At 40.2% G+C, this 27,844-nt stretch overlaps 2 protein-coding genes across 15 annotated transcripts in view; one reads left to right on the top strand and one right to left on the bottom strand.

Annotated features, from left to right (window-relative positions):
• The window catches only part of mtmr3 (myotubularin related protein 3), an 86,544-nt gene extending 63,963 nt beyond the window's left edge, over positions 1-22,581 (bottom strand). For 12 of the 14 annotated variants that reach the window (XR_010016244.1, XR_010016245.1, XM_063034401.1 and 9 more), the window contains exon 1: positions 22,383-22,581. The gene's annotated coding sequence lies outside the window, so the exon portion shown is untranslated. Of the gene's footprint in view, positions 1-1,243; positions 1,349-22,382 lie in introns of all 14 variants that reach the window. The other 2 variants (XM_063034399.1, XM_063034400.1) reach the window with 1 other exon arrangement.
• Positions 22,582-22,768: 187 nt separating this feature from the next.
• The window catches only part of ascc2 (activating signal cointegrator 1 complex subunit 2), a 51,112-nt gene continuing 46,036 nt past the window's right edge, over positions 22,769-27,844 (top strand). Inside the window, exon 1 of the mRNA XM_063034482.1 lies at positions 22,769-22,832. The gene's annotated coding sequence lies outside the window, so the exon portion shown is untranslated. The remainder of the gene's footprint in view (positions 22,833-27,844) is intronic.

The following is a 27,844-nucleotide window of genomic DNA, read 5'->3' as shown; positions in this document are numbered from 1 at the left end:
AAATACATTTTGAACACAAACTATGGAAAGTAAAACATTGTCATTATTGAGGAAGTACACTGCACCCTTTGCTTTCTCAATTGTTTTGTTTACATGCATACGTTTGACTTTTTCATGATTTGTATCCTTTTGCTAAAGGTATACTATCAACCAACTGGTGGGGGTATTCCGGGACATTTTCAACCTCTCACTGCTACAGCTGGAAATTCCCACCTGCTTCAAAAAGGCAACAATACCAGTGACTAGCGTGCAGTCTTAATGACTATTGTCTAATAGTACTCACATCTACAGTGATAAAATGCTTTGAAGTTTCGTCATGGCTAGAATCAACTCCTGCCCTAGCAAGGACCTGGAGCCACTGCAGTTTGCCTATCACAATAGGTCTACAGCAGACACAATCTCAATGGCTCTTCACACAGCCTTTGATCACCAGGGCAAGACAATCACAGTATGTCAGGATGCTGTTCATTGCTATAGTTCAGCGTTTAACACCATCATTCCCAAAGTCCTGATCGATAAGCTACAGAACCTTGACCTCCCTCTGCAACTGGATCCTCACCTTTCTAACTGTGTGGATTGGTGAGAAAATCCCCTCGTCACCGATGATCAACACCGGCACACCTTGGGTGTGTGCTTACCCCCCTGCTTTACTCCCTCTATACCCATGACTGTTTAGCTAGGTATAGCTCAAATACCATCCATAAATTTTCTGATGATACAACCATTGATTGTCGAATCTCAGATGGAGATGAGTGGGTGTACAGGAGCAAGATACCAGCTATTTGAGTGGTGTCAAAGCACCATCCTTGCACTCAACGTCAGTAAGATGAAAGAGCTGATTGTGGACTTCAGGAAGGGCAAGACTACAGAACATGAACCAAGCCTCAGGGGGATCAGAAGTGGAGAGAGTAAGCAATTTCAAATTCCTGGGTGTCAAGATCTGAGGATCTAACCTGGTCACAACATATTGATGCACCAATAAAGGTGGCAAGACAACAGAGTTTTCATTCGGAGTTTGAAGAGATTTGGTATGTTATCTAAAACACTTAATCTTCTATAGATGTACAGTGAGAACATTCTGCATCACTGTCTGGTTTGGGGGGCTATTGCAAAGGACCGAAAGCTACAGAAAGTTCTAAGATTAGTCAGCTCCATCTTGGGTACTAGCCTCCGTAGTATCTAAGACATCTGTAAGGAGCGATGCCTCAGAAAGGTGACATCCATTATTAAAGGACCCCATTACCTTGGGCATGCCCTCTTCTCATTGTCACCATCAGGAAGGAGGTACAGAAGCTGAAGGCACACTCAGCGATTCAGGAACAGCTTCTTCCTCTCTTTCATCCGGTTTCTAAATGGACATTGAACCCATGAACACCTCACTTTTCAAAAAATATTATTTTTGTTGTTGCACTATTTTAATTTAATATACATATATACTTTAAATGATTTATTTTTTCCTTCTATATCATGTATTGCATTGTACTGCTAAGTTACCAATTTTTAACCACACATGCCGATGATAATAAACCCGATTCTCAAATACTTTTGCAGATCAACATAAAAATCAAATCCATTGCATTTTTAACCTTACTAATTTCTTCAGTTTTCTATAAAGTTGGGAAGTCCTTGCTTCATTTGGTTTATATGTTAATGGGAAAGTACATGGATATTGTTCATTCTACTCGTTTTCTTGGATCTGAAAGAACTGCTGTTAAAAATATGCCCACTTTTCAATCTAATCTTTTATTTAAAGATGAAATTATTATATACTTCAGATTGTGTGCTTTGTGGAAACATGCAAGGTGACAGAATTTGTTGGCATTAAGAATTTAAAGTTGCCCAATACAAACTGGAGGCAAACGTGCTCAGTTGGGAGTCTATAATCATATAATGGGTTGCAGTTTAAACTTCTTCACTTAGGTTGCAGGTGTATCGCAGCCATTTTTGCATCAGATTTACAGTGGGAACAGTAGGGGGAAGTCTCTTCAACCCACCCAGTCTGTGGTGACCATCAGCCACCTACTTACACTAATATGGTCTTACCCTCCTCACATTCTCATCAACTCCTCCCACAGTTCTACTACTCATCAAAACTCAGGGCAATAGACAGTGGCTAATTAAGCTACCAACCTGCACGCCTTTTGGATCTGAAGGGAAACTGGAGCAGCAAACTCTACGCAAGCAGCACCCAAGGTCAGTCAGCAGCTCTACTAACTACACCACTGTGCTGAAATATTGCATATGGTCAAATGTTTCAATTTCCAAAAAAAAAAGTGAAGTAACTTAAACAGGAATACTGCAGATGCTGGAAATTCAAGCAACACACATCAAAGTCTCTAGGAAGAGGTGAAGTAACTTAACTTCATTTTCCTCTGACACATAACTGTTACTGGAAAAGTACTAGACCAGTACTAAACTAAGTAGGCATCTCCTCAAAATATGAGTTTTCTTAAAATTTAATATGCAGTTTGAAAATATCAATTCCTTTGATTAGTATCAGCTGTTGGGTCAAGTAACATTTGGATATCTTACACACTTCCATCTTTAATATTGTAAAATTGCACATAATCGAGGGCCAAGTATGGGTGGATGTTTTTTTTTGGGGGGGCGGGAGAAAAGGGAGAAGAGAATGGGTGGGAAAGAACCTTCAGTTACATTCTTCGTGCCTAGAAAAGACCCCTTTAATTTGACTTTCTCTTCCCTAGGATAGTAAATCTTTAATTCATGCCAATGTAATTTCCGTAAAACTACATGCACCAGTCTTTTGGCACATTGTCAAATACTTCTGAAAATCCAAATACCACTACATTTATAATTTCCCCATCGACTGTGGATTCCAGTTAATTGGGACACATCAGGACCAATACATTTTGACCCAATTAAGTGGCAGCCCCAATTAGCTGAAGTTTCATGGAAGTAGTTAGAAAGATATACGAACAACCTTTTAACTAAGCAAAAACTCATGTATTTAAATGAAATACAGAACAAGTTAGAAAACTACCAATTCCTCTACAGTACAATAAAATTATTAGTCCCTAATAATTATGAGTGGAGGAATTCATTACCATATTCTTTTGATCGACTGTAAATGATCAAAATCAGCACAGACATATAGTGCAGTTAATAGCTTGCCTTCATACAATACTATAGACAGCTGCAGCCTCCAGATCTTCACTTCCATTGTAACATTGTTGATGCTTTCAAATTTTTCGTATTTCTTAACTTGAAGTTGTGAAATCATTTCACTTCCATTTCTGTCAGTTTCTGGCATTCCCAAGTCTGAATGCTTGAAACCGCAGTGAGCAAAACAGTTCTGAATTGTCATACTGCTCATTTCTCACTATTAATGGCAAAACAAAAAATCACTACTTTCTGAACACAAACTGACACTATTTAAAAAAAAGGTATCTCTAAGCATGGTGCAATAGTCACGCAAGTGCACACGACTGATACTAGTTAGATGTTCGGCAGCAGTATCCCTCTCCAATTAAGTGGCATAGTGCCCCAAATAAATGAAGGGAATCCCAGCTTTGATTTAGTTTTTGTTCTTTAACAGTGGTCACAAAAATGTCTTCCCTGATTGGCCTGGTCCAATTAACTGGAATCCACTGTATTTAGATTGTTACATCCTCAAAGAACTCTAGAAAAACTGTTTACCCTTCATAAATCCACACTGACTTGGTTTGATATTAATTTCATTTAAATGTCCAGGTATTTCTTCCCTGACTTATAGACTAAGATGCCTTTATTTTCTTCCTCTACTCAAAAATATCACCAATTTTTTTTATATATAAATAGTTCAATATTGCTATTTTGTCATTCGATTTCATACTTCATCTTTTCTGCAGCTGAACATCGAAGTTACACAATTGTAATGTAAACAGGAAATCTAGTGCTCAGTTTACTTAAAATAATTGGGACATGAAATAATTTATAGAGCAGCTTTTACCTAAAATTCCAGTCAATAAACAACCTGATGCTATCATAAGATTACAATTACTTCTGCAGTTTGGGATCCCCATCTGCTTCAAAAAAAAAATGTTATTTTAAGTGTCCAGGAGGAGTGTAGTTACCTGCCACAATGACTGCCATCCCCTTCATAAGCACTTCGAGAACTGCACAACTTGTTCAAAGCCAGTTAAACTAAAGAATTGATTTCAAGAAGGGGAAGGAGGGTGAACATGTGACAGTCTTCCTTGGCGAGTCAGTGGTAGAGATGGTCACTTTCATCTCCAACTGTCGCTGAGACATCAACCGTCTCAACTTCACCACTCCTCTCTCTGGTTCCAACCTCACCCCCTCTGAACGCATTGCCCTCCACTCTCTCCGCACTAATCCCAACCTCACCATCAAACCTGCAGACAAAGGTGGTGCCGCAGTAGTGAGACAGACCTCTACCTCACTGAGGCCAAACGGCAGCTCTCTGACATCCCCTCTTACTTACCCCTGGAACAGGACCCCACCAAAAAACATCAAAACATTGTCTCCCGTACCATCACCGCCCTTATCAACTCTGGAGAACTTCCATCCTCAGGCACTAAACTCATAATTCCCACACCCTGTACCGCTCGGTTTTACCTCCTCCCCAAGATCCACAAGCCTGACTGTCCCAGTAGACCCATAGTTTCTCTCTGCTCCTGCCCCACCGAACTTGTATCTGCCTACCTGGACTCCATCTTGTCACCTACAGTTCAGTCCCTCCCCACCTACATCCAGGATACATCCTATGCTCACCACCTCTTCAATAACTTCCAGTTCCCCGGTCCCAACCGCTACATTTTCACTACGGATGTCCAATCCTTATACACCTCCATTCCCCATCAAGAAGGGCTCAAAGCCCTCCGCTACTTTCTGGACAATTACTTTCCCACACCACTACCCTCCTCCGGTTGGCGGAACTGGTACCCACACTTAATAACTTCTCTTTTGGCTCTTCCCACTTTCTTCAGACCAAGGGTGTAGCTATGGGTACTCACATGGGCCCCAGCTATGCCTGCCTCTTCGTTCCTTATGTGGAACAGTCTGTGCTCCAAACCTATTCTGGTACTGCTCCCCAACTTTTCCTTCCTTACACTGACGACTACATTAGTGCTGCTTCCTGCACACATGCTGAGCTTGTCAATTTCATCGACTTTACTTCAAACTTCCACCCAGCCCTCAAATTTACTTGGTCTATCTCGGACACTTCTCTTCCCTTTCTCGATCTCTCGGTCTCCATCTCTGGAGACAGACTGTCCACTGACATCTTCCACAAGCCCACTGACTCTCATAACTACCTCGACTATACCTCTTCCCACCCCGCCACATGCAAAAATGCCATTCCCTATTCCCAGTTCCTCCATCTCCGCCGCATCTGCTCCAAGGATGAGGTTTTCCATTCCAGGACATCTCAAATGTCCTCTTTAAGGATCATGGTTTCCCTTCTGCCGTCATCAATGATGCCCTCACCCGCATCTCCTCCATTTCCCGCACTTCGGCCACTCACCCCATCCTCCCGCCACCACAACAGGGACAGAGCTCCCCTTGTCCTCACCTACCACCCCACCAGCCTCCGGATCCAGCACATTATCCTCCGCAACTTCTGCCACCTTCAACAGGACCCACCACTAAGCACATCTTTCCCTCTCTACCCCTCTCCGCTTTCCGCAGGGATCAGTCCCTCCGCAACTCCCTGGTCCGCACGTCCCTCCCCACTGATCCCCCACCCGGCACTTATCCCTGCAAGCGCAAGTGCTACACCTCCTCTCTTGCCACCATTCAGGGCCCCAAGCAGTCCTTCCAGGTGAGGCAACACTTCACTTGTGAGTCTGTTGGGGTCATCTATTGCATCCAGTGCTCCCGGTGCGGCCTCCTCCACATCGGTGAAACCCGATGCACACTGGGGGGGCCGCTTCATCAAGCACCTCTGCTCCATCCGCCACAACAGACAGGATCTCCCGGTTGCCACCCACTTCAACTCTGCTTCACACTCCCATTAGGATATTTCCATACATGGCCTCCTCTACTGCCATGATGAGGCTAAACTCAGGTTGGAGGAGCAACACCTCATATACCGTCTGGGTAGTCTCCAGCCCCTTGGTATGAACATCGAATTCTCCAACTTCCAGTAATTCCCACCCCCTCCCTTCCCCTATCCCTATTTCATTCTGCCCCCTCCCCCAGCTGCCTACTACTTCCCTCATGGTTCCGCCTCCTTCTACTTCTACTACCCATTGTGTTTTCCCCTGTTCCTTCTTCACCTTTCCTGCCTATCACCTCTCTGCTTCCCCCCCCCCACCCCTTTATCTTTCCCCTTACTGGTTTTTCACCTGGCACCTACCAGCCTTCTCCTTCCCACCCTCCCCCCACCACCTTTATAGGGCCTCTGCCCCTTCCCGCTTCAGTCCTGACGAAGGGTTCCGGCCCGAAATGTTGACTGATCATTTCCATGGATGCTGCCCGACCTGCTGAGTACCTCCAGCGTGTTGTGAGTGTCACTTGCTTTAAATTCCTAGGTGTTAACGTTTCAGATGATCTATCCTGGGCACAGCACAGATACGCAAGGAAGTCACACCAGTGTTTTTACCTTCAGGTGATAAGGAGCTTTGGCCTTCATTGAACACTAACAAACTACTATAAATGTACTATTGAAAATATCAACTGGTCCGAGCATGGTCTGGTATGACAATTGGATGGCCAGGAATTCAGAAGGCTGTAGAGAGTAGTGGATTCAGCCAATATATCAGGGGCACACCCCTCCTCTCCTTTGGTAGTACCAACATGAGATGTTGCCTTAAGGCGGCATCTATCAAACATCCCCACCATTAAGGCCTTGACATCCTCTTGCAGTTGCATCAAGCAGGAGGTACAAGCATTAAGTGGCATACCACCAAGTTAAGGCTAGCTAATTCCTTTCAATCAAGCAAACTCACCACCAAACTGCACTTGCTGAGAGTCATCACCTCCCTCTATAACTCAAACTGAGGTGAAACCCTCAGCCCCCTACTCCACATTCATGACTATGGCCAGATTCCATTTTAACTATGTTTCCAAGTGATACCATCATTGTGGGATGTACCTCAACAAATAGCAAGTCAGAGTACAGGAAGAAGAGAGGGAGCTTAGTAGCAGGGAGTCATGATAACAATTCGCTCAATATCAATAAAGCAGAAGAGCTGATCATTGACTACAGCAAAGTGGGATGGAGTGGGGGGGGGGGTTAGTACACAAGCTTTTCTCTCCAATGTGCTGAGGATGAGACCTGGGGACTTGAAGTAAAAATCACCTGCCACTCCGTTACTTTGTTTCGCTGTACTTCCATTATAGTATTTATACTTTATTCTGCATTATTATTTTATCTTGTTCTATCTCAATGCACTGTGCAATGATTTGATCTGTATGAAGGGTGTTAGACAAGTTTTTCCACCATCACAGTACATGTGACAATAATAAACCAAACCAAAATAAACTATTTGCTTCTTAAACCAAACCTGCAGAACTCTATTACCTCATACAGCTACACTATGACCACTTTGCATTATAACAGGCTTTTTATTTCAACTAATTGTTCTTTCTTGTAAAAGATTGCGCATAATTTGCTTTTCTTGTGAAGGCTGTACATTTGATGCCATGTACTGCAAGCATGAAAATAAATTCGACTTTGAATACTCACCTGTAGCTAAACTGGACACCTGCCTTGGCTTCATCCAGTTAGACCACAAGACCATAAGATATAGTAGCAGAAATAGGCCATTCAGCCCATCGAGTCTGCTCTGCCATTCAGTCGTGGGCTGATCCAATACTTCCAGTCATCCCCACTCCCCTACTTTCACCCAAACCCTTTGATGCCCTGGTTAACCAAGAACCTATTTCTGCCTTAAATACACCCAATGACTTGGCCTCCACAGCCGCTCATGGCAATGAATTCCAGACTTACCACCGACTAAAGTAATTCCTCCACATCTCAGTTCTAAAAGGACGTCCTTCAATTCTGAAGCCGCGTCCCCTTGTCCCAGAATCCCCTACCATGGGAAATAACCTTGCCATATCTAATCTGTTCAGGCTTTTAACATTCAGAATGCTTCTGTGAGATGCCCCCCTCATGTCGTAAGTGAGTTGTGCAAACTCACTTGGAATGTGAAGCAAGTGAAGATGGGCATTAAATAGGACGATGTTAAGACTTTTTTTTAAAAAAAATAGCACTAGAATTACTGCATAGAGGGTATTTCTTTGCAAGGAGGACCAGTAAACCTTCCAGACAAACTTTACAAAAGGTAAAGATAACAGCTAAAGGGCTACAGAGGAAGAAGGGAGAAATTTATACTAGCAAGCAACTCCAAGGAGTGGGATGCAGTGTTGTAAACATTCAGTGGACTTACGATCATTTTCTAACATCTCAACTATAAGTACATGTCATTTAGTGTACCACAGGTCCACTCATCTACAATAATCTAATTCATTTCACCTTTACGTGTGAAGGTATCATCTCACAGCCTGTACAGACTGCCTGTGATAAAGCACACTAGATACACCAACAGTTGCAGATCCTGCAAATAAAATAAATAAAAGATGCTGGGATCTGAAATGAAAACAGTGCTGAAAATACTCAGATCATGTAGCATCTATGGAGAGAAGCAGAATTCATGTTTCAGGCCAATGACCCTTCAATTGGGCTGGAAATGTGAAATACAGGTATATTTTCAGCCCAGTAAGGGAAAGGTGGAGAAAAAAAAACATGCAAGTAGGCATGGGAACTAAGACTGACCAGTTGACAAAGCTTCTGTTGCCATCAAGTTACTAAACGATGATCATATTTGGGTAACAGATACCAATTTACAGAAGAATCTGTACATGCCAACAAGTGTTTAACATAAATCAAATAGGCTTTTACAACTATCAAGGAGTGTTGTGGTTTCCACAACTTGAACTCAATTTCCAGCTACCTTGGTATGATTTGAACCCAGGTCTCAGTATACAAGTCTTATAAATTAATTAGCATGCTCCTGTCCATTGCATATGAATGCATGGAAAACGTGCCTACTTACTGAACAAATGAGTTATAACTGTCTCACTGAACAACCTACAGGTTTTGATGCAATCAATGAGTCAAGTTGTGAACACCTGCCCTTGAGCCACAGAGGTTCTGAAGTTTATCCTTTACCAGAATGGACACAAAAAATTCTGAAACATCAAAATAACAAATTTAACATGCGATTTTTCCTGCTACTGACTGCCCTAATCAAATGAACTAGTAGTCCACATAGAAGTACATTCATCAATAGAATATTTGCAAACTGCAAGTTACTTTGTTTTCAAGATTACATGAGGTTAAACAACTGAAATACCACGAACAATATTACACTAAGTAGCAATTCAAGGGCACATTGTTGTTCACAAGATAAACGTACCACTCTGATTATATTGTAACTGAAGGTTTTTCCATGTTGTTATAATGCTTGTCCTTTGGTATTTCTAACTTCGTTTACATAGTGCTGATGATTATGTACACGATACAGTAGAGCTATGGCACCACCATTTAGTTGGACACACCATGCCACCTGACTAGCAAACTTTCCTAACTATTGGGTGTTATGTCTACCCAAATACACTTCCAATTATAAATGCTAGTGAATTTGAAGTAGAGTCCTGGTCAGTTTAAGAGGAATGCAAGAAACATCACCTGGTGAGCCATCAAGCATTTCTGAAGTTAGATAGTGGATTATCAGAGCTTTGATGTACATTTAAAGTACCTTCCTAATATCAGCTTTCCCCAGAGTCAAACTTAGAAACCCGAAAACAGATCAAATCTGCATCAAAGTATGTGCATACACTCCTAGATCCTACTGAACTCAATATTTCATAAGCAATTTTTTTAAAAAAACAATTTCCATACAAGATGCAATAATGCTTTATTTGGCCTGTACAAGTTCCCTAATTATTTCACACAAGAAAAAAATGCTCCAAATGTTTGTAAACTTAAGATCACTAAGCCCAGTCAAAAAAAGATTTCATGTGGATTTTACAGAAAACATTTGTCATGCAATGTACAGAGGAAAGATAACCATTTGAAAATTGATTAAGCATATAAAAGTTCATCCTGTTTGTAGAGATTGTGTACTCAATGTCTGTACAGAACTAGAGAATGGATCAAGGCTAGAACCATAACATGATGACTTGAGGGTCTCCACTAAATAGGCTTCAGAAATGTGTGAGTAACACTATCCAATAGCAAGAAGGGATACTACAGCATGACTGCAGTCACAAAAGCAGGCTTTAATAACAAGATTAAGTAATCTTCAGTGTGCTGGAAGATCTGCAGATTAAAAGGAGAAAGTTTTAGAATGTGGGTATGAAGCACTATGGCAACACATTTAAGATCTTAAGGCAAAGCAGGTCAGTATAGAATGACACAACAAAAGAGCAGAAAATTGAGTTTTCAGGAGCAGAATAATGATAAGTTGGAAAGCTGGTAGAGTGGAGAAGACGAGTACATCTGAGAAAATGCAACCATTTATGATGGCGACACACTGGGGCAAGGGAAATATTTAAGTATTCATAAATTGTGTGCTCAGCAAAAGGAGACGAGTGCTTGATATGGTAAAAGCAAAATGGGGTATAGAAATAGAGTTGACAAACTTAATATCAAGAATGGATGTACAGAGAACAAGGAGAGTAAAAAAGTGGCCAAGAATAGTTAGCAATCACTGATTCACTATGATCTGCAACTGAAAATGGAGATGATAGCTTTTATTTCAGAGGTGAATTTAAAACATAATACATTTAAAACTACTTAGATTGAGTACTAAGATGCTGAGAATTTTTAAGATATCTTTTGCTTTTAGTATTTTTTATCTCCTCCGTTTTGCAACTGCATTATTTGAACTTCACTGATTTGATTCAGACTAAACTTGAGTCAAAGAAGGATGCTCAACAGTTGTGGGAGTGCTTGAATGCTATCACCCGTTATAAAGTAAAAATCAAGCAACATAGGAAACAGGACTTCACTTCCAGATAAGCTCAATGCCTGCTATGCTCACTTTGACCGTCAAAACACGGAGGAGCCATCACGAACTTCCACAGCCCCCAAGGATCCTGTGATTTCAGTTTGAGGCCAACATGCGAGCAGCCTTCATGAAAAGTGGTGGATATGGCTCCGTCCATCATAGAGAAAGTCTTTCCTAGCACTAAGCACACCTATATGAAGCACTGTCGCAGGAAAGCAGCATCCATCAACAGGACCCTCACTATCCAGCTCATGCTCTCTTCTCATTGCTGCCATTGGGAAGATACAGAAGCTCCAGGACTTACCACCAGGTCTAAGAACAATTATTACCCCTCAACCATGCTGAACTAAAAGGGGCAACTTCACTCGCCACATTATTGAAATGTTACCTCAACCAATAGATTCCCTTTCAAGGACTCTTCATCTCATGTTCTCAATATTAATTGCTTATATATTATTATTTATCTTTTTTTTGTATTGCGCAGTCTCTACTCTTTTGCACACCGGTTGAGCTCTCAAGTCGGTGCAGTCTTTCACTGATACTATGGTGGTTTTAATTCTATTATGGATGTATTAAGTATGCCTACAAGAAAATGAATCAGTTTATGGTGGCATAGATGTACTTTGATAATAAATTTACTTTGAAATTAACCTTTCCAAATCAACACCAATATTTATGTAACTGACCACCAGGAGGCACTGGAGACTAATTAGCTACGAGTTCTCCAAGGACCCCCTCCCCCCTCAAGCTCAAAAATTAATTTGTTTCAAAAATTCACAGCATCAGAATTTCATTCCATGCATTTATTAAAACATTTCAAAGTAAACAAGGCAGTATAGCAAAGCCAAAGATATTGTGGAAAAGCATATCATGCATATAACAAAATTTACAATACTGCAGTGCAACAGAAGCTATTGTTTGCATCTGCTCACTTTAAACGTAGTTTGTGATTGTTGTTACATACCAGCAGCAACAGACCACAAACTGTCAGGGTTTAATGTTAAACCACTATATTTATTAGTATCTACTCAAAATATAGAAAATTAAACAAACTACTCTTCTAAACAGAAATTGACAGTGTTATGTGCTTGTGGCTCCTAAACTATCAAGCTGAGGAACAGTTCTTAAAGTTTCAAAATGGCAAGTTGAAAAGTTTCAGCTATCCACGGATTAGGTGAGGGGAGAAACTTGTAAATCCACATTAAAATGCAATAAGGAGACGATCACAAAGAATTCCACAGGTTCCATGCTGGGAAAACGAAGCAACAGTCACAGAAGATCTCAGCCATCGAGTTGTATTCTGAAATCCACGTAGAGATACTACAAGGCGACAGTCACGGAATATTCCTTAGCACAAGTGGACACCACATAACACATCTGAATCCATGTAAGGGTTAATGAAAGTGGCCACCACAGAATACTCCAAAAATCCATGTATGGATCATAAGTAGTAACAGTCACATATCCAATATGCACTGTGTGCCACTCATTCACCCAATCCTTTGGGCATGGGAAAGTATCAAACTTCACCCATTACTGTAGCGAGCTCCGGCTTGAAGTCCGATATCTCGTGTCTCTCTCTATCGTGTCCCAGCAGTCTGTCTGCATTTTGTTATATTGATGTCATACTCCCGCCTTGTCCAGGTGCTTAAAGTGACACCCACAGTAAACGAAACCCGTGGTCACGTAACATTGTACAACTTTAAAGGTGTAATATCAACTTTGTTCATACTTATTGAAAGATGGCATCTCCTTTAACTAGACTGCCTTTCCTTTCAAAAAGTAGAGAGTTTACTTAAAAGGCATTTTATCCTCAGATTTTAAAGCCTCAATTTTCATCCCTGGTAATAACTCATTTCACATTTTGTAGAAACAGCAACTTTTCCTTTAAATGCTCATTTCCTATGTGACCGGCACACACATGCATGCTGGAAGAACTCCGCATGTCAGGCAGCATCTACGGGGAGAAATGAACAGTGGACATTTTGGGCTGAGACACTTCATCAGAATTGGAAAGGTGGGGAGAACCCAGAACAACATTTCCTATCCTTCACCATTCACTAGAATAGCCAGGATTCTATCTGTTTTTACATCCTTACCAACTCATACTGTTATTAGAATGCTTAAGCTGTTGAAATTTAAAGTGGATCTCATTTGCTCAATATAAAATCCAAGTTTAAAAAAAAATTAAATTTAAACCCATTATGTGAAGAAATTGGTTTTCAACATTTTAGGGGCATTACATCTTCTGTACATTTGATAAAGCTATTCAATTTTAAACATTTCTATAGTTATTTTTAAAAAAATCCCAAAGGTTTGCTTAAAACATTCAGAGAGCTTCACTACAATTTGATACCTACTGGCAAGACTTAAGTGTCACTGGTTTGCAGTGCATTGTAGTAACAATGTTCAGGTCAAGTTCAGTTGCTGGGTTGAAATTGCATTTTGCATTGTGTTTTTTTTAAAAAATTCCTGAAAGCTTACTTATTAACAAATATGCTTCTCCACTATATTTTCAGAACACAAGGCAAATATCTTCCAAAACAGTTCCATAAAATTTTATTCATGAGATGGCAAAACAGCAAACAATTAATCCTTCACAGAATATTATACAATGTAAGACAAATCAACTAATCTACACATTGGCAGATGAGGCACTCTCTGCATCTTGCTCATAGGGAGATCTACCCTTTCCTTAAATATATTAAGGACTATTTACTTTAACCACTTCCTTGGCTGTAAACTTTTAGTTTCTAAAACATCATATCACTCCCTAAACATCCAATTTTCCTGTTTCTAATAATGGCTTTATTTACTCTATCAAAACATAGTAATTCCATTCCAAGTTGAGACCCTGCCTATACTTTCTATATTAGTTTCAGAACAAGGCTATAGAGTTCTTGTGAATCTATGTGTATCCTCTCCTTTTTCTATGATTATCATCAAATGGGCTGTTTCGATCTACCTAGATAAAAGTTTCACAAATTCTCTGATATTTAGTTCCATCTTAGGGCCTGGTTCTCCCCCCCCCCCCAAAAAAAAACATTACTATCCCTCACATCACAACTTTTTAGTGATTAGTGTATTTGTAAATACTTGTGCTTCTACTTAGATTCAAATATTTCAAGCAAAACTATCTTCCCTACCCTTTCAAACAAGATAAAAATCTGCAGATACTAGAAACCCAAGCAACACACCAAAATGCTGGAGGAGCTCAACAGGCCAGGCAACAGTGGAAAGATTACGGTCGAAGTTTTGGGCTGGGACGTCAACTGTTCTCTTTTCCATAGATGCTGACTGGCCCACTGAGTTCCCCTAGCATTTTGCGTGTGTTCCCTACCACTTCTGTGCATGAATTACTTTATTAATTAAATACCAATTCAAGGCTATTAATGCCTTATTGCAATTTATTATAGACAGACTGGCTCTCTCCTTACCTTCCCATTTTCTATCCTCCAGATTTGGTTATGTCCACAATTTTAAAATCAATTTCATCGTGCATTTTTGGAGATTAAATAACTGAATTCTATTTTATTGTAAGGAATAAAATAGAATTTTATCTGTTTCTGCTATTAACATGACATTCCCAAATTTCCTAATGACGGTCTTGATTTTAATTTAAGGAGGATCCTACTTTGGGAGTCTTACTACATACAAGGAGTTGACACATTTGTAACCTGAGGTTTTGATTCAACACCCTTTTGTCTATATCAACATTGTCATGAAATCTTTACACTTAACCTGAATCATCTCCCAAAATTCTAAGATTCCATCAATCATAGAACACTTCACTGTTGTGCACAAAGTGATCGCTGCAACAAAAAGAAAAGAGCAGATGTGGACACACTTGACGTATTTTTATCCCAGGTGGTATGGTTTTTGAAAATTCCAGTCTTTATTTTGTTCTTTTTATTTCCCCCACCATGAAATAGTTCAAATTAATGAGTCACATTGCAACGTTCTGACACGTGTATCATATTAGATTCATAATCAGATAAGTTTTTCTTTTAAACTGCATTTGAGTAAAACTATCAGAGAATAATTTGATGCACTTCAACTGCTAGGAACTATGTGGAAGGGGGGTCTAAATTTTTGATTGCATCATTGGTAAACAAGAATTTGGTAAGTTTAATATATAGATCCACCTGGAATGTTTTTGTAAATAATACAGATAGAGTTAGGAATATGACTTTTACCATACAAAAATCTGAACTTTTGAAAAAGTATTCAATTATTCAAAGAAAATGGTATCGTTGGACCACATTAAAGGAGGATGGTGCAGTAGTCTAAAAGTTTTCAACATTAAAAAAGCATAAACAATTAAATAATTAATCTGCATCGCTTTGAAAGTATTTTGCACTTTTGGAAATTTTGGAACGTCATGTAATTAGCAGAAACAAATAAAATTATATTTTATTCCTTAGAATAAAATAGAATTCAGTTATTTAATCTCCAAAAATGTACTACGAAATTGCTTTGAAAGTTGTTTGCATTTGAACCACCCACCTATCACAATTTATTTAACAAAATCCCTCCTAACATCTGAGGTTAATAGATTTCAAACAAGTGAAGGTAACAATTTTGCTGCACTTTAGAACTCTAGATTAATAGATGGGTTGTTAACTCATTGCAAAATACAACACTCCAAATATTTTGCTTGTACATTTATCCTGCTACTCATGTTGCAATTTACAACCAGATAGCAACTTCAAGTTATAATTGTGAATGAAAACAAAAGACTATAGTGATGAATAAACAATTTAAAAAATAACTTAATCATTAACTGACAGTTAACTTGCATAAAGATCTTAAAAATAAATGGCTGTATTAATTATGAACCTTTCAGAAATTTAGAGCTGTCTGATAGCTTTTTCTGGATTTCTTTGCCAACTGATTATATTAATTCATTTTGTGGCAATCTCAGAATTTGGCACACATCTCTCTTAAAAGTACCAGAAAAAAAAATGCATGCTACAGCATGTAACATTGTTACATATAATTTTAAGTTTTCAGATTGGCTCAAATAATTCCACATAATAGGAATGTTAGATTACACGTTATCAATATTCAAACATCAGTTGATGGTTGGGTATTTTTTCTCCATTCTTTATGAATGGCCCAAAATTTATGAAAGAGAAAGCACTACACTCAGTGGCCACTTTATTAGGTACACCCGTATTCCTGCTCGATAATGCAGATATCTGATCAGCCAATCATGTGGCAGCAACTCAATGCACAAAAACATGCAGACGTGGACTAGAGATTCAATTGTTGTTCAGCCCAAATCATCAGATTGGAGAAGAAATGTGATCTAAGTGACTTTGACCATGGAATGATTTTTGGTGCCAGACGGGGTGGGTTTGACTATCTCAGAAACTGCTGATCCCGTGGAAATTTTCACAAGTAGTCTCAAGTTTACAGAGAATAATGCAAAAAAGAAAACAAAAAAAAACCTAGCATTCGGTAGTTCTATGGGCGATAACATCTTTTAATGAGAAGTCAGGAGAATGGCCAGACTGTTCAAGCTGACAGGAAGGCAATAGTAATTCAAATAACAACGTATTACAACAGTGATGTGCAGAAGAGCATTTATGAATGCACAACAGATGAAACCTTGAAGTGGATGAACTACAGTAGCAGAAGACTACACCATGTTCCACTGCTAATAAAGTGGCCACCGAGTGTACATGTCTAAAATAATGAAATCCAAACCAGCAAATGTTTCGCCAGAGAAAGCAGGATCTCCCAGTGGCCACATATTTTAATTCCACATCCCATTCCCATTTTGATATGTCTATCCACGGCCTCCTCTACTGTAAAGATGAAGCCACACTCAGGTTGGAGGAACAACACCTTATATTCCGCCTGGGTAGCCTCCAACCTGATGGCATGAATATTGACTTCTTTAACTTCCACTAATGCACCACCTCCCCCGGTACCCCATCCGTTATTTATATACACACACATTCTTTCTCTCTCTCTCTCTCTCCTTTTTCCTCCCTCTGACTATATCCCTTGCCCATCCTCTGGGTTCCCCCCTCCCCCTTTTCCTTCTCCCTGGGTCTCCTGTCCCATGATCCACACATATCCCTTTTGCCAATCATCAGTCCAGCTCTTGGCTGCATCCCTCCCCCTCCTGTCTTCTCCTATCATTTTGGATCTCCCCCTCCCCCTTCCACTTTCAAATCCCTTACTAACTCTTCCTTCCGTTAGTCCTGACGAAAGGTCTCGGCCCGAAACGTCGCCTGTACCTCTTCCTAGATGCTGCCTGGCCTGCTGCGTTCACCAGCATTCTTTGATGTGTGTTGCTGCTCAATGAATTGTGGCTCAGAATTGAAAAAAACATGATTCTGACCTCCAGACTGTAAAGGGAAAGGGGAAGTGGGAAAGCCTTGTAGACACCATTCTAGAATGCCGATTAATTATCCCAAATTTGATCAGTGCACACAGAAAGCAAAGGGTGATTGTAAGAGACAAGCAGGGGATCATAGGAACCATAGTCCTTACCTTTGTCTAACAGGTATGATGCTCTTGCTACTAGCTTGGATGAGAGCAGAGGGGATATGCAAATTCCCTGAGATACTGAGTGGGCGTGGGTGCATAAAGGGAAAAAATTAAGTCCAAAAGCACAGTGAATGAGCATTGTTCTCTGCAGTAAACAGTCATTATTAGCTGATTTAAGTATAAATTGGTAAAGGGTAAATAAGATTAGATAAGTAAATACATGGTTAATAACTGATATAGGAGAAATAGGTTCAGATTTATGGGATGCTGGTACCAGTACTAGAGAAAGAGAAACCTGCTGCACTGGGAAAAGCTTCATTTGAAATCAAATTAATACTTTATTTTAAGAAAAACTAATTTTCTAGCCATTACACTAAGAAAAACATTTGGCCTAACAGTGACAAAGGATGGAATAGTTTGATGTTGAAAATGTGCATCTGCCTAGCTGTATTTTATTTAGCCCCAATTGACATAAAAGCAGCAACAACTAAACCAGAGTTTAAAATTAAAGGTGAATGGGTAATTTACTAATCCTCGATACAACTACATAATAGTCTATTCTATTGCCTACTAACATTGCTCTGAGTGCCATTGCTAATTTGACTTCATTATTTTTCATTACTTGCCAACTATTTTCTCACACAATCAAGGACTATATTCATTCCAAATAAATAACAAAACATGATAAAAAAGACAATGTTTTCATTGTATTTTTCTGCACTCATACGGCCTCTCCTGAGCTTAAGTTCCAGCCATTTAATGCTTCTTTTTAAAAAAATTTACAAGCCTTGGTTTCAGCAAGCTAATTAAGAAAATCACCATCATTAAGTTTTATTATGCTCTCAACCAATGTCCACATGAGCATCTTTGAGTAAAACCTGGGAACAAGAACTTAAGATTAATTCCTTCCCTACCATGATCCCAGCCTTCTGCTGCACCAAGCAAACTATTTAATTTCAGAGCAACTGAGATCAGTTTGCTTTGTGCAAATATACACGAAGCTTTGATTGAAAACATCCTAGGTCAATGTATGCACAGATGAAACTTCGTGATGCACTAGTTGAGCATTTCAAATGCTGCAAGCTGGGGCAACAATTACAGACCGTAGTAAATCACACTAGGCAACATTTGTAATTTTCACCAGCACGGCCTCGCATCAGTAACAGATTATAAGCTATTCAAAAGTGGAATTCGTCTGCCAGATACACGAAATAAAAAAAAATGTGCAAGGTTTTACACTGCACAAAGCTTTAAATGTCCCAAGAAATCTTGAATGCAACAACCCAAAGGACAGAATATCAGGGTGGCATAAAGTTTTAAGATGATCTCAAAGAAAAAAAAGTGGAAACTTTCATTACAATTCCAAAGTTTGAGGGTTATAGGTCAGTATTTCTGCTGAGAGCAAGAGAACTGCTTGGTAACAAATGCAAAATTCTCGAAGTTCTATTGACTGGAAGAGATTAGATGGCTAGGAAGGGAAAAAGCAGCCGAAGTATTAAAGCAAGAATTTTAAATTTCAAGTATTCCGAAGATCCAAACTCAGTATGGATCCAAAATGTTTTCCTAACAGGTTGAAGGTTCCACTGATGGTGCTTTTTTTTTAAAATACAGCAAATGGCTCAGCTATGCAGTCATAAATTTTACAAAACTGATATGGGTTTGTGCCAAGTTTTTAATCTCAGGAGGCAGCAATATGGGCACAATTTAAAGTTGGGCAAGAAATATCTGATTCACTACCTTGCACTGAAAATACAAACACATACAATTAGTCGGCAAAAGAGGGCTGCCTCTCAAATGGCTCCAATAAGTAATTTACATTAGCTGTTGAAGCTCACCAGTGTCCAAGGGGCAAAAGGCCAACCATTATTCTAAGTATTAGCTTACACCTTGGCCACAGTCTTTTCAGGAAAAATGTTGAGTGGTTAAAAAAAATAAAACCAGTTTAGAAATTCAAATGAAGATGAATAATTAACTTCATTACAAAAGAGCTAATTTATGGATCTTGTTGGTAAATGCACAATATTCTGTCCTTATCCATTTAAATGGAATAAAAATCCACAAATGTTGTGCAAAGCCCTAAACTTAAATATAGATGCTGAATGCCAAGCCTAGTCAAAACAATTTTAAATCTCAGAATCAGGTTGAATATCACCAACATATGTTCTGAATTTTATTGTCTTTGCAGCAGCAGTACAATGTAATACATAATTACAGAAAAATATGTGGATTTATATATTTAAATTAAATTAGTGCAAAAAGTGGAAATAAAGAAGTGAGGTAGTGTTCATGGGTTTGATGTCCATTCAGAAATCAGATGGTAGCAGGGAAGAAACTGAATTGTTGAATGTGTGTCTTCAGGCTCTTGTACCTTCTCCCTGATGGCAGCAAAAAGAACAGGGCAGGTCCTGGGTGAAGGGGGTCATTAATGATGGATGCCACCGTTCTGAAGAATCCGTTAAATTGTTCAGTGTTTACACCTGGCAAAGTTGGATTCATGATTTTCTAGCTATCAAAAGCATAGTGGACTTTTTGAATTTTTTTGTGCATTGCCACATGGAAGTCTGACTGTCACTGTTGGGAGTCTGGTATATCTCAGGACAGCATCTCTTTATGGAAGATGCAGGGGAAATCTCAAGCTCCGACTCCAACTAGTTAATTTGGTTCAGTATTATTCAGCACATTTTAACATTATAGAAAAAAATAGTTTAGAAAACCCCATATTTGTTCACCACTGTACATAGTTACCCAACTGTAGCATGTACATGATATCCAGTTACCAATATCAAAACAAAGCCAAATCTTTACATCAAAAATGGTACAAACCAAACATAAATTCCCTAAAGTAACTGAGAAAGAATATAACATGTCAAATTTAGTTGGAACAAAAAAAAAGATGCAGCTGATTGCAAGATTAACAAGATGAATTATATGATTGTCAACCATATTCCCATATACCTATAGATATCAAAATACTGCTTCGAACTCAATCACTACTTTCTCCATCCCAAAGAGCAGCATTAAATTGGAGCCAGAATGCCAAGCTTCCTATGGTTGCACATTGAAACTTTACAGTATTAATGACCTTAGATGCCTTACCATGCTTGAATTAAGTTTCTGTATACATTCTCAGAGTTTTGAGGCTGCAACACAACAGCTCAAAGTTACAAATGCAGTGTGATGTATTGGCCAATCAAAACAAAGTGATTAGAGAAAACCACTTCAGAGTAACTTCATAAATCAAAGCTTAGAAAAGATGATATGATAAAGAACAAATTTCAAAAATAAAATACAATCTGGTGTCATAAGTTAAATCATCTACTTTAATGGAAAGCATTCTTGGTTTTGAAGTGCAGTTTCAGGCATTTAGCTTTACACCTAAAATACAATTGAGCATTAAAATTATTCACAATGCACTACATCACCAGCATTTGCACCCTTAATACTACATTCATTTAAAATGTGTTAGCATTTTAATATTGAAAATTTTAAAAATATGAACTTGACAGTTTCACATAGGACTTACTTCACCCCTGAAAAGCAGGATTGTTCTATATTCAAGATACATTCATAAATTTCCTTTTAAGTCTGATTCAGAGCAGTTGGTTTAATTATCCACAAATTTACATTTTACTACCTAGATTAGTCAGTTTATCAGCTTTAAAGTAAGCACACCTTGATTCTGATATCACACTCAAGGTGGCAAGTGAAGCCACAGGTTGATTCAGGGACATTGTAGTCATTTGATGAGTAAATATTCTTAGACTGTAGTCATTTATGGGTAAATATTCAGACCTAAGTTCCCGTAGATTCTCTTACCAGAAATTTAAATTCTAATTTTAAAGTTCTTACTCAGAAACAGCCTGACCTTACTCTAATCAAATGACAAAAGGCATAAGAAAAAAGCGAATGTTGCAAAGCGGCAATGCTCTCCGGGGATTTACCTCATAGAAATCACGAGGGCTCAAGTGTATTCAATGAACATCCAAAAAATTATGTAGTGTGGCATCTTACAACGATTCTTTTCAACTTATATTCACGATTTTCTTGACGATTTACCACTTACCACTGCTTGTAAAAACCAGTGTTATCATTACATGTCACACTAGGTGATAGAAATGAACTTAAAGGTGAGAATTAGAAAATATCAACTGACACGATGCCTATTTTGCTTAAAATTACGTTAGATTTTAAATAGATATGTAAATGAAGCATATATTGATATATTAAAGAAACAGTAGTATCTCAATCACTCAGGGCACACTACATGGCTTTCAGTAACATTTAAATAACAATGGTAATAAATCGGTTATCAAAAATAAAATGTCCTTTGACTACACACTTCGCAAAACAGAACCGCAGTTATCTACAAAAGATGCGTTTAAAACATTGATTATATTTAAGCTGTTTATGATACTGGGAATTTTCAATTGAAGTGATTAGAAAGCATGAACTGCAGCATGAAACTAAATATTTCAACCCCCTCACATTAACCTCAAACTGAGGGGGGGGGGAAGAGGAGGGATGGGAGAAGGAAGGCGCTCAAAATATTTCATTATAAACACCTAGCGAAGAAGACAAACGCAGCCACGTTGGACAGAGAACTACATCAGCTGAGCAGCACCAAATCCTCACGAACTAATCCCACGACTACTCATTCAATAAAACTGCGGCGGCTCCAATCCAGTTTAAAAACTCAGCTCAGGCTACAATGCGCCCGTTAAAATGCCATTCGGGGCTGACATTTCAACAGGACGGGGATGTCGTCTACGAAATAGATGGCTGGGCTTTATGAATAAAAGGAAACTAAAAGCCAAGCAGCGCGCATACGGCGCATATCCCTGAACGCTGTCAAGATGGAGGGCGGACACCCTGAAAGCAAACAACTTGTAAACTAACCTGAGCACCAGACCAGCTACCGGCTTCTTCCCCCAGCGCAAACAACATAAAACTGCCCTTTCCGTCCGGGAACACTCGAATACAAGCCTCCTCGATGTCCGGAGCTGCCTTTTTATTTCACTAGAGAAAGGTCATTCTGATTTGTTATTATTTTTCTTTCCAAGGAGATGGGATTCCGGCTCAGAACATGGCGGCGGGAGGGGAGGGGAACGTCAACTACTCTCACTACGTCACGAGCGGGGCCGTCACCCGGCGGCCACGCGCTCTCACGAACGAGCGCCGCGCCGCGCCGCGCCCCCTCTGGCGAAGCGCGGCCATTTGTTTTCAAACGGAGCTGCTGCGGGCCACGTCAACTCCTTGGAAACGCCCTTTGAACCGGTAGAGCTTGTCCGCAGCCTGGCGAGGTCCGGTGTCGGCGTTTGGGTTTCACTCAAAGAAGTGAAGTTTGCTGTAAGGTTTGATCCTAAGCAAATAATTCTGTAAATGTTAAGTTATACAGAGCTCGTTTCTTTGTCAAATCGCATTTATGACAACGTTTCTCTGCCTTTATGTGTGACATAGGAAGTGAATCTAGGACTTTGGACATGATACTTGTCTTCTTGAGAATGGTTATATTTTATTACCCATTGATTTAACTTGTGAGGATGTTCAGTGATAAAACAAATACATTGTTCTACATGTTTCTGACGTCAGATACTGCAGGCTTTTGAAATTTGAAATAAATACAGAGGGTTTGTTTTTCTTTGAACGGGTTCCATGATTCTTGTTTCGTGGCTGTCTACAGGGAAAACGAATCTCAGGATTGTATACTGCATATATACTTTGATAATAAATGTGCTTTGAGTCCTTTAAATACTAGAAAAAGCTGACTGGGAACTTTGGTGGATACAGACCTGATGTTTCAGGCTTTTGATCTTTCAGTTGATCTTGGATGTGCTTAGAGAAATGCAAACGAACTGAGCTAGATGATGGAGAAGGAAATATATTGGATCATAACTTCTGTGATACGATCTTCCTATCTTCAAAGTAGCTTTTTGGATTTTATCAAAGTTGCTGGTGAACGCAGCAGGCCAGGCAGCATCTCTAGGAAGAGGTACAGTCGACGTTTCAGGCCGAGACCCTTCGTCAGGACTAACTGAAAGAAGGACTAGTAAGAGATTTGGGAGGGGGAGATCCAAAATGATAGGAGAAGACAGGAGGGGGGAGGGATGGAGCCAAGAGCTGGACAGGTGATTGGCAAAAGGGGATATGAGAGGATCATGGGACAGGAGGTCCGGGGAGAAAGACAAAGGGGGGGGGAACCCAGAGGATGGGCAAGGGGTATAGTCAGAGGGACAGAGGGAGAAAAAGAGTGAGAGAAAGAATGTGTGTATAAAAATAAATCTCCCCCTCGTACCCCATCCGTTATTTATTTTTATACACACATTCTTTCTCTCACTCTCCTTTTTCTCCCTCTGTCCCTCTGACTATAGCCTTTGCCCATCCTCTGGGTTCCCCCCCCCTTTGTCTTTCTCCCCGGACCTCCTGTCCCATGATCCTCTCATATCCCCTTTACCTGTCCAGCTCTTGGCTCCATCCCTCCCCCTCCTGTCTTCTCCTATCATTTTGGATCTCCCCCTCTCCCTCCCACTTTCAAATCTCTTCCTCACTCTTCCTTCAGTTAGTCCTGACAAAGAGTCTTGGCCTGAAACGTGGACTACACCTCTTCCTAGAGATGCTGCCTGGCCTGCTGCGTTCACCAGCAACTTTGATGTGTGTTGCTTGAATTTCCAGCATCTGCAGAATTCCTGTTGTTTTTGTTTTTTGCATTTTAGTTGGCTTACTGCACCTAATGAAGCAAGCAGTTTGGTACATTTATGATTACCTCAAATTTGTTCAGTGTCTTTTATTATTGTGATTAAGATCTTAAGTTGCACAAAGAAAATCAGAAATTTGACAGTAGGTCTGCAGATAGTTTTTTTTAAAATATTGTGTTAGTATACTCATTTATATGGCTGGCTTACTCTGAAGTTGAGGAAATTTTATGTTAATCATTGCTGACAGTTTGTTAAAAGTAGAAAATAACAGTACAAGTAGTTGCAGTTACAGAAACGTGGCTGCAGAGTAACCAGGGTTGGGAACTGAACATTCTGGAAGAGAAGCAAAGTGTGAACGAAGGTGCAGGAGCATCATCACTACAGCAGCAGTCAGTACAATAGTGAGCAAAAATATTAGCTCTGAGAACTGAACATGGAATCCGTATTGATGAAACCAAGAGCAGAAAACGTTAGAGGGAGTTCCAAACAGTGATGGTAATGTAGAGAATGGCATTAGGCAAGAAATTAAAGATGAGGGTACAATTGTAACTATGAGTCTCTTCAATGTAGATATAGATTGGTTTACTGTTGCTGTGTGTGTTGAGGGACTGGAAAAACTTGCCTTGCATACCATTCATACAGAACAATTCATTGCAGCAATGCACTGAGGTAGCACAAAGTAAAACAATAGCAGACTGCAGAGAAAGTACAGTACGGCAGACAATAAGGTGTAAAGTCATAACAAGGTAGATTGTGAGGACAAGAGGGCAAAACAATAAACTGAGAGGAGAAATATCTGGAGTGCATTTATGATAGCATTTTGGAGCAGTATGTTGAGGAGCCATCTAGAGAATGAACTATCCCAGACCAGGTACTGTTTAATGAGAATAGATTTGTAAACAAGCTTGTCGTGCAAAGTCCTTTGAGAAAGTGACCATAATTTGAGAGAAATCTTCATTGGGATGAAGAGCAGGAGAGATAACTGAGACAAAGGTGCATCAAAGTAAGGAAAATTGTGAAGATGTGGGGTGTAAATTGGCTTTGATAGATTGGGAAACAATACTTAAAGGCTTGGCAGTGGATAAGCAATGGCGAATGTTTAAATAGTTCATGGATAAACTATAGAAATTCTTCATTGCTATCTGGTACAACAGCAAAGTTTGAGAAGTGGTTTGATTATTGATGTCGGAATCAATTAAGGATAGTATTAGTCTAGGTGGAGACACATAAAAAGGTCAGAAAAAGGCAGAAAACCTGTGGAGGGCAAAGAGATTCATTAGAACATAGAACATAGAATAGTACAGCACAGTACAGGCCCTTCGGTCCACAATGTTGTGCGGACCCTCAAACCCTGCCTCCCATATAAGCCCCCTACCTTAAATTCTTCCTTATACCTGTCTAGTAGTCTCTTAAACTTCACTAGTGTATCTGCCTCCACCACTGACTCAGGCAGTGTATTCCACGCACCAACCACTCTCTGAGTAAAAAACCTTCCTCTAATATCCCCCTTGAACTTCCCACCCCTTACCTTAAAGCCATGTCCTGTTGTATTGAGCAGTGGTGCCCTGGGGAAGAGGCGCTGGCTATCCACTCTATCTATTCGTTTTATTATCTTGTACACCTCTATCATGTCTCCTGTCATCCTCCTTCTCTCCAAAGAGTAAAGCCCTAGCTCCCTTAATCTCTGATCATAATGCATACTTTCTAAACCAGGCAGCATCCTGGTACATCTTCTCTGTACCCTTTCCAATGCTTCCACATCCTTCCTATAGTGAGGTGACCAGAAATGGACACAGTACTCCAAGTGTGGCCTAACCAGAGTTTTATGGAGCTGCATCATTACATCGCAACTCTTAAACTCTATCCCTCGACTTATGAAAGCTAACACCCCATAAGCTTTCTTAACTACCCTATCACCTGTGAGGCAACTTTCAGGGATCTGTGGACATGTACCCCGAGATCCCTCTGCTCCTCCACACCACCAAGTATCCTGCCATCTACTTTGTACTCTGCCTTGGAGTTTGTCCTTGCAAAGTGTACCACCTCACACTTCTCTGGGTTGAATTCCATCTGCCACTTCTCAGCCCACTCCTGCATCCTATCAATGTCTCTCTGCAATCTTTGACAATCCTCTACACTATCTACAACACCACCAACCTTTGTGTCGTCTGCAAACTTGCCAACCCACCCTTCTACCCCGACATCCAGGTCGTTAATAAAAATCACGAAAAGTAGAGGTCCCAGAACAGATCCTTGTGGGACACCACTAGTCACAATCCTCCAATCTGAATGTACTCCCTCCACCACCACCCTCTGCCTTCTGCAGGCAAGCCAATTCTGAATCCACCTGGCCAAACTTCCCTGGATCCCATGCCTTCTAACTTTCTGAATAAGCCTACCGTGTGGAACCTTGTCAAATGCCTTACCAAAATCCATATAGATCACATCCACTGCACTACCCTCATTTATATGCCTGGTCACCTCCTCAAAGAACTCTATCAGGCTTGTTAGACACGATCTGCCCTTCACAAAGCCATGCTGACTGTCCCTGATCAGACCATGATTCTCTAAGTGCCTATAGATCCTATCTCTAATATTTACTATCGCAGACGTAAGGCTCACTGGTCTATAATTACCCGGACTATCCCTACTACCTTTGTTGAACAAGGGGACAACATTCGCCTCCCTCCAATCCTCCGGTACCATTCCTGTGGACAACGAGGATATAAAGATCCTAGCCAGAGGCTCAGCAATCTCTTCTCTCGCCTCGTGGAGCAGCCTGGGGAATATTCCGTCAGGCCCTGGGGACTTACCTGTCCTAATGTATTTTAACAACTCCAACACCTCCTCTCCCTTAATATCAACATGCTCCAGAACATCAACCTCACTCATATTGTCCTCACTATCATCAAGTTCCCTCTCATTGGTGAATACCGAAGAGAAATATTCATTGAGGACCTCGCTCACTTCCATAGCCTCCAGGCACATCTTCCCACCTTTATCTCTAATCAGTCCTACCTTCACTCTTGTCATCCTTTTTTTCTTCACATAATTGAAGAATGCCTTGGGGTTTTCCTTTACCCTACTCGCCAAGGCCTTCTCATGCCCCCTTCTTGCTTTTCTCAGCCCCTTCTTAAGCTCCTTTCTTGCTTCCCTATGTTCCCATCTGATCCTTGCTTCCTAAACCTCATGCATGCTACCTTCTTCCACCTGACTAGATTTTCCACCTCACTTGCCACCCATGGTTCCTTCACCCTACCATTCTTTATCTTCCTCACCGGGACAAATTTATCCCTAACATCCCGCAAGAGATCTCTAAACATCGACCACATGTCCATAGTACATTTCCCTGCAAAAACATCATCCCAATTCACACCTGAAAGTTCTAGCTTTATAGCCTCATAATTTGCCTTTCCCCAATTAAAAATTTTCCTGTCCTCTCTGATTCTATCCTTTTCCATGATAATGCTAATGGCCAGGGAGCGGTGATCATGGTCCCCCAGATGCTCACTCACTGAGAGATCTGTGACATGACCCGGTTCATTACCTAGTACTAGATCTAGTATGGCATTCCCCCGGTCGGCCTGTCCACATACTGTGACAGGAATCTGTCCTGGACACACTCTGCCCCATCTAAACCCTTGGAACTAATCAGGTGCCAATTAA

Source organism: Mobula hypostoma, chromosome 27 (assembly GCF_963921235.1).
Source record: "Mobula hypostoma chromosome 27, sMobHyp1.1, whole genome shotgun sequence".
In the NCBI taxonomy this organism is placed as follows: Eukaryota; Metazoa; Chordata; class Chondrichthyes; order Myliobatiformes; family Myliobatidae; genus Mobula; species Mobula hypostoma.
This window is presented reverse-complemented; position numbering and strand designations above follow the sequence as displayed.